Source organism: Hemicordylus capensis, chromosome 6, assembly GCF_027244095.1.
Source record: "Hemicordylus capensis ecotype Gifberg chromosome 6, rHemCap1.1.pri, whole genome shotgun sequence".
Taxonomy (NCBI): domain Eukaryota; kingdom Metazoa; phylum Chordata; class Lepidosauria; order Squamata; family Cordylidae; genus Hemicordylus; species Hemicordylus capensis.
The window spans coordinates 121,585,721-121,602,125 of NC_069662.1; the positions used below are offsets into that span (position 1 = coordinate 121,585,721).

Below are 16,405 nucleotides of genomic sequence, written 5' to 3' on the forward strand. Positions count from 1 at the left end.
AATTACTTGGAACTGGCAGGGAAAGTTTTAAGTCTACAACTTCTAGAGTTAAAGTACCTGGGTTGCATCCTAACCCTGGAGCATGCAAAAGGCAGCTCTGGCATGGGGACATCTCTGCCCTCCCCTCCTGACAGCAGCCTCCCTACTACCCCTGAAAATTGACTCCTAAGTGTCAAGGGACCCTCTGGAACAGGACGGGATGCAGCACAGGGGCTACCAAGTGAGGGGAGTCAACAAAATCTACTTCCTTGTGATGACTGTGAGAGAAGCAGTTAGGATTCAACCTTCTCTTTCTCCTACCATGCCCACTGCCTCTCACAGTAAAAGGGGGACATCTTTTGGCATAGAGGGGGGAATTATTTGATGTGCTTTTTTACACTTTGTTCTCACATTTCCATCTTTTCATGCCCCTTGGCAAGGAATATCTCTCATCTGATAGGCCGGAAGATAGGAAGAGAGTACTGGAATGAGAGGACATAGAGGAAGCCATTTAAGGCTTCCTGCCTAAGTAGGCAATGGACTCTGGTCTTCTCTCCCAACTCTCAAACACTGGCTCCGAGTTATTTACTGTGAACAATGGCTAATTGTCCTCCAGTTTTGATGAAAGTGTAATATTTTTCATAAATGTATCACTTTGTTTCTCTAAAAATGGGAGGTTTGTAATATGCAATACAACGGAAATATATAAAATGCAAGCCCCCAAACCTACTGAACATACAGTTTATTTCCCATAATTGTGCTTATTTCGCACAATTCATGTAACAGGTGCACAGAGGCATGGGGCATAACATTAAAGTAACCTTTTGTAGCAAAGAAATCTATAAAACACTGGGTTATTCATTGCACTGGTTGTTGTTGTTTTTTTAAGATGGAAAGATGCTCTGTCTGAATGTTTGAGCTCTGCGTATTTAAAATTAAAATTGCCTCAAAGTGTAACTTTTTATTCCCAGATTTTTCCCTGGTGGTGTGTTTTTTTTTTAAAATTAAATCTCCATCTCACACTACTATGCTTCTGCATGCCATTTCCTATACCTGGAAGAGCATATCATTTCTTTTAATCAAATGGCTTCCCTCTGGTGGGAGGCAGGACACTGGTAAATATCATTTTAAACCTCACTTAAGCAGTATGTGCAAGCACAGCATGCCTTACATTAGCTTTTACTGGGAAAATGCCTAACCTGCATCAGGAGAATTTATTGCTCTTTGCCTGGGATTGAATTAAGCTTTCTTCATGACAGCAGGATGGCGTTAAATGACCATAACCAAGCCATAAACCTGAAACACATAAATAGATGTCACTAAAAGCTTATCTTTGAAAAACTGGCCTTTTGACGACATGTGAAGAATAGGATGCAATGGCGCAGGCATGGTTAAAATAAACAGGCCAATATTGAATTAACAGAAATGATTCCATTTGACTTAGAGAGCCTGTCTTGAAAATAATGATTTATAAGTAGGCCATTTTGAGAGATACGGTCCCTTAAAAAAAAAAAGTCCAAGGTACATGAAGTGAATATGGCTTTGAAAGTGAGATAAATGACTCACACTCTTCACATCCCCACCCCCTGCCCAGCACACTTGCACCTGTGAGTGCCCCGTGAGGCTGTTTCAACAGCCCAGAGGTCAGCTTTAGATGCTATATCATACCCAAAGCTTTGATAGGACAGCTCAAAAGATGTCTGTACTGAAGAGGTACAGCCAATAGTTTCTGCCTGATATTTAAAGAAACGCAGAAGAAAGTTGAATCATGGTTAGCTGTTGGGTGACGATGCTTTGTTAAATGTATGAGCCCGTGGAGGTAGGCTTTTGATTGCACTGCCGACATTTGATGTTGGTCTTAAAAGCTCAGTACAACTGAAAGAATGGAAAGGGCTTGACATGAAGTTATAATGAATGCACACGGCCCACTGTTTATTTTTGCATGGTGAAGCTCTGAGAGAAGGATGCAGCTCATGTTTCAACCTACGCTCTCGTCAAGGCCTTAAGTACATTTTTCCTGCTTGTCAGCATATCTGCAAAATTGAGAGAAAATGCTGAGAATAGAAAACGTCAGGATTTGTTTGTAAACAAACAAGGAAATGTCAGGGCTTGGGAGCTGAAATGAAAATAGTCTTGAAGCTCCAGCATAATCAAACAAAAAACTCAGGTTTCTAAAGGGGAAAGATAAGAAAATGAATGCAATGTGTCTATGTTCAGTGCTGCAGGTTTTGCTTCATGTGGGTTCTGCTGTTAAGCTCACAGATAGAACTGTGATGCATGCCTTAAAGCAGTAAGAAGCAGTAGATGCAATACTTAGCACTGAAGAACATTCAAAGTGTGTCACATACACTATGCTGAAATCTTTACAACCTCGAGAGTCAGTATTATTCACTCCATATTGCAAATTTGACCCATATTGCAGATTGCATGTAAGAGAGGCTTACATGCAATGCAGTCAGCCTGGCATACAGGAGGAATGGAAGCTTTCCAGCTCTTCATCACTCACCAGCATGTGGACGCTTCTACCAACAGCGGGGGTGTGGGGGGGGCATGCATCCTAAGTGCAGCGCAGTAATGACCTACTTTCCATCATTCCCAAGGTCACAGCTGCTCTGATGCAGCACTTAGGATGCATGGAGCCTCCCTCACCATCACTAGGAGCATGCATGTGTAGACACTCTTGGATGAGTGTCTAGCTGTCAGCATGTAAGCCAGTGGCTTTTCTAAGACAGTTCGTGTCAGAGGTCAGATTGAAACCAGAGATGTCCCAAGTTACCACTTATTCTCATAGCTTTAGCGCAGCACTTAGAAGCACCACTTGCCTTCTAATTGGTGCCATTTTGCTTCCCAGAATGCATGGCATATCATGACACAGCATCATTCCCTGGTGTATTTCCGGAAGTTAAATGGCATTGGCCAGGAGGTAAGTAGCATTTCTAGGCCTGCTCCTCCTAGTGCTTCCTGGAGAGGTGACAGACATTGGCTTAAGGAAGAAAATGCACCATGCTATTGTGCTGGGTTTTTTGCTGCCTTCAATTAGTTCCCATTTGCCTTTCAAAATTTAGTACAGTTTTGGCAGTCTGAATGAGACAGGGGTTCCGAACCCCCTATCCGAACCCCCATCCCAAAATTTTAGAAAATTTGGGGGCATGTGAAAACTCTACCCATAGAGATAATTAAAATGTGAGCAGAGAATCATCATCATCATCATCTTCATCCCCCAGTGAGGCACTACCTGGTCTTACAATCTAGCGTCTCTAGCTCTGCCTGGGTCCAGTCTATTATTCCTGCAGTGTATCTGATAACAGGTATAGCCCAGGTGTTTATGGCTTGTATGGTGTTCCTGCCATTGAGTTTGGACTTGAGGATTTTTCTAACTCTCCTGATGTATTCACTTCCAATTTTTCTTTTAACTTCAGTGTGTGCGATGTTATCAGCCTGGAGTATGCCCAAGTATTTGTAATGTTCTTTCTCTTCCAGGTTCTTGATCTTGCTTCCATTGGGCAGTTCTATTCCTTCTGTTTTTCTTATTTTTCCTCTGTTCGTTATTAATGCAGCACACTTGTCTAGTCCAAACGCCATTGCTATATCGCTACTGAATATATGGACAGTGTTTAGCAGTGATTCGATTTCTGACTGGGACTTTCCATACAACTTCAGATCATCCATGTACAGCAGATGGTTGATTTTACTTGATGTTTTAGATGTTTGGTATCTGAAGCCTGTTTTGTTTAGTATTTGTGAAAGTGGGGTCATGGCGATTACAAACAACAGAGGGGATAGTGAGTCCCCTTGGAAAATACCTCTTCTGATGCTAACCTGTCCAAGTGTCTCGCCATTGATTGTTAACTGTATACTCCACATGCTCATTGCTTTTTAAAAAATTAATATATGAATGTTTTTGCTGACACCAGTTGCTTCTAAACATTTTAGTATCCATGTGTGAGGCAATGAGTCGAAGGCTTTCTAGGTGGTATTTTGGGATCAGATACTGTTTGGTGTTTTCATTCTTCAGCTTCTTGTCTTCAATATCTTTCAGTTTACTAGCATCTGATCTAAGCCTGGCGATTTTATTTTCTAATCTAATCTTCCATTTAGATGATGTACTACTTTCTTTTTTTACAGGTCCACTGATCTTATATACGAGCTCTTGTGTTGTTATTGTTGCTGCTCTGTACATTAGTTGGTTTGTTTCTTGCAAATTATTGCTTGTTATTTCTGCAAGTGCAGCACCTGGCGCGGTCCTTGTTGACCCGGGCGACGACCGATCCGGTATAGATTTATTAAAGATACGTCTCACCATATTGTTGATGGGAGAGGCACTCTTTGTCTGGCTCCTCTGGTGACACCTGTCCAGTATGGTTGAACCTCTGGCATAGCTCTCACCTTCCTCAGAGCATGCAAGCCCCACAACCACGCCAAGGTAGTGCCTCACTGGGGGATGATGATGATGATGATGATGATTTATTCAATTTCTATACCACCCTTCCAAAAATGGCTCAGGGCGGTTTACACAGAGCAATAATAAATAAATAAGATGGCTCCCTGTCCCCAGAGGGCTCACAATCTAAAAGGAAACATAAGATATACGCCAGCAACAGTCACTGGAGGTACTGTGCTGGTGGTGGATAGGGCCAGTTACTCTCCCTCTGCTAAATAAAGAGAATCACCACGTTAAAAGGTGCCTCTTTGCCAAGTTAGCTGGGGTCTAGTTCCCATGCTCCTTATTTAATGTAATGGAGCTCCAATTTTTCATTACATTAAATTGGGGGCAAGTGGGGGCTTTTGAAGAGCTGAACCATGGAAAATAGGAGGAGGGGGAAAAGATGACCCTTCAACAGGGACCCTCTGAGGGGTTCTCTTTCCTGAGGAGTTGTCTTTCCCTGCCCTCCCCCTCTCCCCGTTTTCAAGGGTATACTCCTTAGCTAAGCAAGAGAGATGTGGTTCCATGTTACATATGTTTCTCCCCCTTCTATTTCTCTGGAGTATAATTGCTACCTGTCCTTAGGATTTGGAAATACAAGTGAAAAAAGAATTAACACCCCCAAGCAATTGTCACTTACCAGAAAAGGACAGTTGGTTGAAAAGGAACATGTAGTTGGCCGTAAGACTGGAATATGGTGGAAAAGTAAATCCTTACATGTATTTTGTACCTAATAGTGGAATATGGCCATGTGGTCAATAGACTGATAAGATTTAGTTACAACCTAGCACCATATTCCAGTGTTACCAGCTACGTATAATGATAGTACTTTTCAAAAGCTATCTCTCTGGTAGGTGCCAATTGCATGGGGTCTTAATTCTTTTTCCATTTTATCTGCCAAACCCAAAAGTCAGATAGCTCACGAGGGAAGATTTCAGAAGAAAAGGCAGAACATTTACATTTCCAAATTATCATGAGATGATGCCTTTGCTGTTGTCACTAAAGTGAGAATCCGCCTGCAGCACCTTCCTATATCGCTGCTGCCCGATATAGGTGACTACAAATATATATTTACTAGACACAGTCTGGGAAGCACACTGGCGGGGATTCAAACTAACAGCCTCTTGCTCCCTAGGCAAGCTGCTTCCTCGCTGCACCACTGCAGCTGATACACAGAACATACTGCAATAAAAAGAAAAAAATGTTACTAAAACATATTGTATGTTTTGATATTCTGATTGCTAGAATAGAATACACTACGTGCTTAGGTTACCATCTATCACTGCCGTTCATGCAGTCAGATGTTCAGGTGCCAATAATCTCAAAGGTTGAAAAGAAGAACACAAAGACAAGATGGCATGCTTTCTGAAGTGCAACAAACATCACCTATTGAAGGCTATGGCCACGAACAGAGCTGATTGGTCAGCACACTGGGGAACTGGAATGTCATTGAGTGGCCTGTTGTCCATCTGCTTTTCTGAAGATCATAGGAGATTCATAGGAGATCACAGGAATACATAGCCAGAGTAAGGGCATCTGTTGACTCTCCCTGAAGCTCTCCACACATAGACGAGCAACCTCCAAGCCCTGGGCAGCCGGATCGGCCTCCCACACAACTACTGGCTGCGTCATGGACCTAGTGGAGCTGTGGGAATCGGGGGCTGCCTGGTGCCTGGAAGTTCCAGGATGCCCCACACAAGTGTGCGGGGCATTCTAGAGAGACCCGCCAAGGCCAGGAGAATGACTGCAGCCTCCCAGTCAGGGGTCTACTCATGTATCGCTGCATGCCACAGCAACACATTAGCAAAAAAATGCATTTAATGGAGTGCTTGCTCCGTTAACCTCATTTAAGGGGAGGGGGAATTAGGCGGGCTAGCCGCCTTGGAACCACCGAACTCGCCCGCTAGGTTCCCTTAGCCCACTTTCTACTGATTGTGGGAACAGCTTCCCTGTTTAATCTCCATCCCATCCCACCTTGTCTCTACATGAATGTTTAGGGATGTGCAAAAAATCTGATCAAATTGAAATCAAATTCAAATCAATTCAACTTGAAACAGCTTGGACAGAACGGGATCCATTCAAATCAATTCAAATTTGGGCAAACTCAAATTGAATTCACATCAAATTCAAGCAAATTCTATTTGCATTCAGGCAAATTCGAACAAATTCCATTCTGTGCAAGCAGTTTTGAGTCAAATCAATTCAAATTCAAATTGGTCAATTTTTTTGCACATCCCTACTAATGTTTTCTGGTGTAAGTCACAAGGCAGAATCCTGGTTTCCACAAGTGTACACGGTTAGCTCTAACAACCCTCTTGATGGGGCTGCTACCGCTGCTATGATTGGAGGAGACCTCCAGATAAGGATGTGCACAAAACTGGTTTTCTCAGTTTGGTTCAAGTCCAAATCAGACTTGAACTGGACCTGGCATGCTCGGTTTTGCCACCCCCAAACTTGGGGCCAAGTTCAGTTCGAATCTGAACTGGTTTGGGCCCCGTTTGGGGGTCCCAGCTACATTAAAATTCATTTTTTAAAAGGTGTACTTACCTCTGCCAAGGGCTTTTGGGGCCTCAGGAGGTGCTGCTGTGGCCGTGGTTCCCCCTCCTCCTGCCGGCCTCCCCATGGTCTCCTACAGGCTGTTTCGGCCCATTTTGGTGCTCTGTGAGTGCACGACAGCCATTTTTGAGGCCACTGGGCATGTGCATAGGCCATTTGCATAAGTCCACCTTTAAAAAAACCCTAATTTTAACATCTCTGGCACCTCTGAACTGGCCTGGGGTCGGGATCGGCTCGACCTTGGGCCAAATTGGGCCTGGTTAAGTTTGAGGTCGATCCCCTCAAACCAAGCCGGTTTGAGCTCAAGCTGACTCGAAGTCAGGCCGGCTTGCACATCCCTGCCGCCTTACAATAGAAAATGAAAGAGCTACAGCTGTTGGGGGCCGAGAGTTTGAAGTGCCAGGGACGAGAGCCAATTATTTCCAGGCCAATCTCTTTCCTTCCAAAATGGGGGGAATGGATAGTGAGGGGGTGGTGGATTGGAAGTGCTAGTTGGTGAGGAAATCCTCTTTCCCCCAGAAAGAACACATCGCTGTTTGAGTGCTGGGGAAAGTTTTCTCCTTGCCATTGACATACTAGCTGGGGGCAAAGACATCTGGAAGGGTCCTCCAGAAAAGCTGTGAAACATCTTCTATGCAGTGAATTAATCCTCTGGAAAGACCATGCAATCTTTCAGTCTTTACCAAACTTGTGCTGGATTCAAACTATCAATCCCAGTACAAAGGTTAAATACACAAGGCCATACTGTTTCCCAAAATAATAGTTACTTTTAAAGAAGTCTTATTTAATGAACTCTGTTGTTAACCTAAGAGATGTTAAAGAGGGGGAAACCTGTAATGGGCATATTGGCACACATCTATTGCCTCTGCTGTAATCAGGCCAACCTCAATAAATAATTGCTGAGGTTTGTTTTAGACAAATCACTCACTGGGACATTTTTTTGTTATTTTTAGAATTTGCCATGATTAAAGAAGTGAAGACTGGAAAGAGACGGCTTGGACTAAAGGCAGTCATGCTTTCAAAGTTGAAGAAAGGGAACAATACAAGAGCCAACTGCACACCTACAAAAATAGCCCCATGACAAACTGTCCTTGAAATATTTCACCTACTGTTTATTCTGGGGAGGGGAAATATGAAAAGACAATTAATTTGCCATGAATGCTTTCAGCATCCAAAGATATTATTTTGTTGGCACATTTAAAAAATACACATGAACACAAAGGTCACATGAACATTAATGTAAGGGAACATTAATTTGTGTGCAATTAAACCAAAGTAGACTCAAACTATTCACACAAAAATACAAAGGAATGCAGAATAAATGAAAATTCAGCACTTTTTGGGTGGGTGATGAATGCTTTGATTCTGATCTTGGCAGCTGTTTAAATCTGTGGTTGATTTTAATATCTCTGTTGTCATAGGTTTTTCCCAGCATGTTCCCTCCCTTATATCCTAACTGTTGTTGTGACTACTGCTCCTGGGTTAGCTAAAAAGCGTGGTAGGGTTTGATGGCATCAGTATATCTATGATGCCATAATCCAGACTTCTAGATGATCTCTTCTAGAAGTTTGAATATAGATTCTATATCAAAGTGGTGACTGGACTAAACCCTGCAGAACAGTTCCCAGGGAAAGGAGACATACCTTTTAACACACCAATTCTCTTCTTATTACTCAAAGACTACATCCATTCCAAAGCCATCTATTCCTTTCCCCTGCTGGAGCTCGTTGCTGGCAAAAACCTTGGGGGCAGCAGTGTACCTCCCTGCCTCCCCTTCCCCCTCCGCAGTTGGAAGTGGCCAGAAGTACCGGGTGCACATGCGCACATTGCATGCGCATGCGCCCATCTGACGTGCACGCGCACCTGGTACTTCTGGCCACTTCCTGCCGAGGATGGGGAAGGGGCAGCAGGGAGGTACACTGCCGCCCCGAAGGTTTTTACTGGCAACGAGTGCTGGCAGGGGAAAAGTCTCAGGAGGGGTAATTGCACCCTCCCCTGCCCTTAAAACGTCACCCCCACCGGAATCGAACCACCCCGCCACGGTTCTGTGCACATCCCTACTTAGAACTGCAGTTTGCAGTTAACATTCTAAACTGGGGATCACATCACAGAAATCCCCGATCCCCAGTTTGGGAAACTCCAGAGGCAGGTTAGAGTTTCCCCTCCCACTTTCTGGTCCTCTGAGCTTGGTTCCACCCACTTGTGCAGCCATGCTGGTGCCAAACTGTGGGCATGGCTTCAAAGCTCCAAGAAATCGCTCACAAAGAGGGGTTTCCCACATGTCCAGCACAGACTTACCACCACCGTTGCTGCAAGGATCGCAGACTTCAAGCAGTACTCCCCTGGTGGTGCTGCTAGCTCTTTAATTATAAGAGCAGCCGGGCCTGGTGTGCCTGTTGGCAGGCAGAGGAAGTAGGAAGTGTGCAGGGAGGGGCATGGCATTCGTTTAGGGAACACACCATGGAGTGCTGGGTAAGCACTAGAGCGAAACCCCTATTGGTGCTCGTCAAAGCTGGCCTCTCACTCGTCACCTAACTTATAACCACAGTTATAGCAGTGGATGCATACAGACAGCACAACCTTAACTTCTAACAGAGGTTTAGATCAGTGAAACTGAGGAATAATCCCAGCTTTAAATTAGTGGTTTCGTTGCAAAGCTGTGGTTGCGTTCATTCAGACATTGCACACAACTGGAATTACAGACAGTTGTAGGGTAGCGGCTTACAGAGTTTCCTGCAGTACTACAGTTCCCAGCAGTCTGTGCAGCAGAGACAGGAAGTAGTATCAGAGAGAGAGGAAGTGGCAGACGAACAGAGACTGGTAGGAAACTAAAGGCTTGGTAAATGTGTTAAGTTAAATGTTGTTGCTCATTAAATATCTTAATTGAATTTACAACTCTGGGGCTATTTGTTAAACAAAAGAGTACAGAACACGAGGGCTTACTCCACTTAGGGCTGAGCCCTTTGGAGGTCCAAGGGAAAGAAAAAAAAATCCCCACTTCACCTTTCTCTGGTGCAGGCTTCAATCATTAGAACTAGCTATAAGACAGTGACGTTGTTGTATTGCTAGGTTGGATGTTAAAGAGAACTATAGATGGAAAAGATGCAATGCTGTATTACAGTTTCCTTCAAGCACTTTACCCCTGGCTTTGCAGGAATGATTAAGGGTTGCCCTCAGTTTTGTGGTTAACATATGAACATCTCCAGATGTAACATTCATGGAAAATATTAAGTGCTGACATGCCCCAGTTCAGGCTGCGGTGAGTTATGTGTCTGTGAAGGAAGCAAGAGATTAATTGCAATTATGATTAAGATGAAGAAGGTGAATGTATTGTGCATGGTTTTATCTCTTAAAGGGATACACTACTTATGATGATGTGTCTTGTTTTATTGCTCCTCTATGCCTGAAACTTCTTCCCAGCAAACTATATGTGCCAACAGAGCAAAGAGCCACCTTTTAAAGTAGTGATTCTCTTATATTTAGCAGGAGGAGAGCAACTGTTCCTATCTATCCCCAGCACAACATCCTTCCAGTGGCTGTTCCTGGTATCTACTTTATGTTCCTTTTTGGACAGTGAGCCCTTTTGGGACAGGGAACCATCTTTATATATATATATATATTATCATATATCTATGTATAAATTTATTTATATATATATTATCATACCTCTCCCGACACCCAAGGCAACCACTTCACCCTGCCTCATAGACAGGTTGCCCCTGCTTCTCAGAGTGGTGACTTGTCCTTTTGTTTTCTCCCTTCCAAGCACTTCTCATTAGGGATTTGCACGAAGCAGAATTTGCATTTTGTTTCGAGCTCGAAACAAAATGCAGACAGCTGAAACATTTAGTCAAAACAACACTGGTCAATCCCCTTGTTTCAATGGAACATACCTTGAAATATTTCAAGTGTTTTGGCCATAGGGAACAATGGGGGAACTTGAAACACCCCATTGTTCCCCATGGATAGCTCCTAGGGACACCAAAGTTGGTTGGGTAGTAGGGCTACCACCCAACCCACAAACAAAATGGGCAAGGAGGTGATTTTTAACAAAATTTTAACCTTCTCCCCAAACCCCCATAGGATTGCAAGCCAATTGGAAACCAGTGCCAGAAAACCAATCAGCAAGGGGAAAACATGCCTCCAAAATGGTGCTTGAAATGTCGAAACGTTTCCAACAGAAATGGGGTTGCTTTGTTCCGTGCTTGAAACAGACCTTTATTTAAAGGGATTTTTGTTTTGAGCTTGAGACACTCATAACAGCCAGTTTCGAGTTGAAACGTTTCAGTGTTGAAACATTGTGCACATCCCTACTTCTCATTATCACTTCAGGATTGAGGAGGACTGAATCCAGCCAGTCATAGGTCCTGCCCATGGTGCGCTCTTTCTGTATTCAGGGTGGGAGGCTACTTCTCAGAGATAAGCAGAACAGTAGGAGTACAGCCTGAGAGGTTGGGAAAGTGTGAGAGTTAAGACCTATTCCCCTTCAAGCACTTCTCATTGCCCCTCCAGTGCAGAGGAGGTCTGAGGAATCAGCAATCAACTTTGGCCAGTGTTTTACTACTACTACTACTACCACCACCACTACTACTACTTATACTACTACAACAAATATTTATATACTGCTCTTCAATCAAAGTTCTCAAAGCCGTTTACATAGAAAAAATAAATAATATATAAATAATTTGGCCCCCTGCCCCCAAAGAGTTCACATTTGAGGGGCCACAATGGAAAAGCCTCTGTTCCCACTTGCCACCCACCTCTTAGATGGTGTGAACATCCAGGGAGCCTCTGAAGACTAACGTAGTGTATGGACCAGTTGATGTGAGAACTGGTGTTTCTTTAGGTTCCCAGATCTCAAGCTATATAGGGCTGCAAAGGTCAACAGCAGCACCCTGAATTGTCTCATGAGTGGATTGGAAGTCAGTGAAACTCTTTAAGCACTGACAAGATATGTTTCCGTTATCTTGTCCCAGATAACAAATTAACAGCTGCCTTGTTCAACTAAGTGCAATTTCTGAACAGTCTTCAAGGGTTCCTCCACCTTACTATAGTTAATTCTGGAAGTTACCAGAGCATGAATAACTGAAATGCAATAGCCTGATTCAAACTTTATGCTGTATGGATGTTTGTATATTCATATATGGGTTTGTGTGAATAACTTTACCTGTGTTCATTTTAAAAGTGAAGCTGGATACAGGCCTTTCAAATGCATGGTACAGATAGGAAGTGTACTTCTGTACCCGTCTTCAGCATAACATGTGAATGATTGTATTTGTGTACACTGTATGCTCACTGCATGAATGTTGAACATAATGTGTGAATGGGCCTAATCTCTGCCAGGAAAGGCCATCGTCCACAGCTAGTGGAAGGTGCACCATGCCACTGAGGACATTTGGGCCAAAGCTGAATCGAACAGCACCTCCAAATTGTGAATCTGCTTTCCTAGATGGGAAAGCAAGTGCAATCCCATCTAGACCAGGTGGAACACCATAATCCTGAGTAAGTGAAACACCAATCCACTGTGTATCCACATGAGCATTTGGGTTCAGTAGGTGGCAGCCTCAGCAGCAACATTAAAAGAAACTATCAAAGAAAAACTACACTGTGTTGACCTGAGCAACACATATGTGGCCCTCTGAGAATCAAATTGTCATCCTGGTGTTAGCCTGAGCAAAAAGACTAGGCCAGTGAGTAATCTAATCAAGCCCCCCCACCAATCCCTATTATAAATCTTACTTATACAAATATTGCTGGTAACCTCCAGTCTTGACTACTGCATTGGGCTCTATGTGAGGCTGCCTTTGTATGGAGTCCAGAAACTACAGCTGGTCCAGAATGCAGCAGCCAGGTTGGTCTCTGGGTCATCTCAAAGAGACCATATCACTCCAGTATTGAAAGAGGTACACTGGCTGCTGATAAGTTTCCAAGCAAAATACAAGGTGCCAATTATAATCTCTAAAAGCCCTAAACAGCTTAGGCCCTGGGTATTTAAGAGAACATCTTCTTCGCCATGACCCCCACTGCCCTTTGAGATCATCTGGAGAGTTTAGTCTGCAGTTGCCACCAGTGGCAATACAGGGGCGGGCCCTCTCTGTTGCTGCTCTGAGAGACTCTGGAATAGGCTTGTGAGTTTTGGTTCGGGTACAAAATGTTTTGTGCCCGAAAATGGCAATTTTGGAGGTTTTGTAACCAAAACAAAATCAAGAATTAAAAAAGAGATTTTTGTTTCCAAATCGAAATGTCTGTGTTTCAGACAGAATGCTTTGTTCTTTGGGAAAGCATTCCAATTGCAATTGACTTCTCTGACTCAGTCTCCACTCCAGCTGAGGCACTGAGTGATTAGCAGAAGATAAGATATGCAAAAAGCTTTTGAGCTTGAATAGTTTAGTTAAGTATGTGTTGTATTCTGTGTGATTGAAATGCAAACTGACCTTGCAAAGGGATTTGGAAGACAGCATTTTGAGACAGAAATACCCAAATATCTTTGGGAGCTCAATGCAATTCCAAAGCTCTGGCTAAAAGCCATGGTATAAATTGCCTGGAGAAGCTTTTTGAGAAGCTGGTTAGGAAAGTTCTGAAATTACACAGGTTTTTCTTTCCAAAGGTTTAGAAAGAATCTCTTGACTTGTTCAGAGGTCTTTTGAAGAGCTATTTTGTTTTTCTTCTGATTTTTATGAGTTATAGTGGTGTCTAAGTTTTGTTGCCCAAGTTGAGCAGTCGAACGTAATTTAGGCCACAATGTAATTTGGTGGGACATGATGTCTAAGCCAGTGGTTCACTACTTTTGCCATTGCAGGGACAGGTCATCCACATGGGACTACAGGAGACAAAAGGAGGAGGGTGGGGAATATCCCCGTCAATTTATTGACATCCCCAGGAATCTTAGTTGCTTCTCTCTTTCTTGTAACCATGATCCATAGTTTTGCACTTTCTTAAATGCAGTGATGATAAATCTCAACAATTCTGAACAGTAGGCTGAATTGTTTGGGCTACGGCTCACTCCAGTTCAGTTAAATGAACATTTGAAGCTGTTCCATAGTACCAAGGCAGTTTTATTTTATTATTTATTTATTTATTACATTTTATATCCCACTCTTCCTCCAAGGAGCCCAGAGCGGTGTACTACATACTTAGGTTTCTCCTCATAACAACCCTGTCAAGTAGGTTAGGCTGAGAGAAGTGACTGGCCCAGAATCACCCAGCTAGTTTCATGGCTGAATGGGGATTTGAACTTGGGTCTCCTCGGTCCTAGACCAGCACTCTAACCACTACACCACTCTGGCTCATTGGTCTATCTTGCTATCTCAAATGACCTGTAGTCACTGTTCCATGGGGAGGGAGTGTTTTTATTGAAAGATTGCTTGAATCCACAAATAGGTTGTGCTGCTGTGCTAGTGCCACAGGAGCAGGCTCACACCGCTGCAAAATTCTCAAATAACTGTGCCAAAAAATTAAGTGTCTTTGTTCATCATTCTCTTCACTCTTTCAACTTGTTTATGTGGGGCTTCAGGGGGAAAACAGTGGGTTGGGTGGCAGTGCCCCAAGGGTGGTGCACCCAGATTCCAAATAGGGCAACGGGCTGATTTCTTAGGAATTTTTGAGGTTTATGCGTCTCTAAGATTTTTTCCCCATAGGGAATAATGGAGGTTTCAGCAGCCCCATAACTCCACCTGGGGGGCACTGGGATGGCCCGAAGTGAGTGGTGGTGTAGTGCACATAGGGTGCCAACCACCCCCCTGGATTGCTAACCCATTGGGGTACTGGGCTTTGTTGTTTCTGAGGTGTTGAGTTTAGATTCTCTGGTAGCAAATGAGATTTTTAATGAAAAACCATGAAACCACTCTCATATGCTACTAGAGAATCTACTCTTAGGACACCTCTAGAACAACAAAACCCTGTACTTCATGGTTGGCAACCCATGTGGGTGGTTGGCACCCTATGTGCACTACACCACCACTTGCTCTGGGCCACCCCAGTGCCCCTCAGGTGGAGTTATGGGACTGCAGAAACCTCCATTATACCCTACGAGGAAAATCTGAAAGATGTGTAACTTCATTAATTCTTTAAAAATCAGCCCTTTGCCAAATTCCTCTGAAAAAATTGTGGTAGCTTCCTTGTATCAACTGGGCACTACTACCAACCACACTCCACTCTGGGCCACCCCTCCCCGCCCCTCATGAAACTATACTTTTCCTGAAACCTCCATCATACCCTATGGGGAAAATCTGAAAGATGCGCAAACTTCAAAAATTAACCAAAAGTTTTTGTGGCAGCTTCCACTCATTGGGCACTATAACCCCCACCCACTCTTTTGACCATGTGACCCATTTTTAATCTGAATTAATTCGGATTCAGATTCGGATTAATTCGGATACAAAACAAAACTGGAGTGATTCAGAAGGCCTAATTTTGGACAAAATACAAAATGGGGTTGATTCGGATTTGGTACAAATTGAAATAGAAAAAATACAAAATGCGCAACCCTACTCTGGAATGCGCTCCCTGCTGAAACAAGAGCCTCCCCATCTCTGAAAACTTTTAAAAAGGCATTGAAGACACATTAATTCACCCAGGCTTTTAATTAGATTTAGTTTTTGACAGGGATTTTTTAACAGCTCTTAACATTGTGTTAAATTGTCAATCGTTTTTAATGTTTTAATTCTGTTTCAATTTGTACTGTTTTATTGTAAACTGCCCAGAAATATAGCGCCCACAGATTTTGGGCGGTAAATAAATTTGTTAAATAAACAAACAAACAAATAAATAATTGTTTGGTCTCCACCATACTTGCCTTTCCCCTTTTGTTATATAAATCCTGTTTTTCCTCACCTGTGTTAGCCATGTGAAAGCATTAGAATGATAAAGAAGGATCACCATGTTCTGCAGAACCAGATCTCAGAAATCTTCTGTGTCCAAAGCTTTGAGAAGTATAAGGGTTGGTTTCTTTTTTTAACCTGAGGTACTTAACTTCTTGTGACTTGAACAAAGAGCCCTTTAATGTTTTCTTCTTCTTCACATGTTTGTTTAGTTCTGCCAGCATTTGCTCTTTCTCCCTTTCCATGCCCACTTCAAAGCTAGGCCTTTGCAATAATCTCTCCTTTTAGCAAGATTACTACTGTTCATGCAACTCAATGTGCTTGTATTGTTTTGATTAGCATAGGAGGCGGCATCTTCTGTCACACCAGAGGAATTTGTATTATATCCATGTCTTATTTCAGGGCTTCAGTCTAACAAAACTAAATACATGGAAAATTGAAAGGCGGGGAGAGAGTGATCCTGTTCAGTATGCCTATAGATCTCCTTCCAAACATATCGCAAACTGTGGGCAGGGGGTGTTGGGCTATCTAGACCCTCCTTCCACTTCCTGTATTTGATGTTTTGTTTTAGATTGCTGCTGATACCACCGTTTGTCTTTGCCAGCAATGGAAAAAGCAGATCTCTCCT

At 43.1% G+C, this 16,405-nt stretch overlaps 1 long non-coding RNA gene across 1 annotated transcript in view; it reads left to right on the top strand.

The window, feature by feature from the left end:
• LOC128332148 (uncharacterized) overlaps positions 1 to 8,846 on the top strand; it is a 36,749-nt gene extending 27,903 nt beyond the window's left edge. The window contains exon 3 of the long non-coding RNA XR_008310577.1: positions 7,912 to 8,846. This is a non-coding gene — a long non-coding RNA (uncharacterized LOC128332148). The remainder of the gene's footprint in view (positions 1 to 7,911) is intronic.
• The last annotated feature ends 7,559 nt before the right edge of the window (positions 8,847 to 16,405 follow it).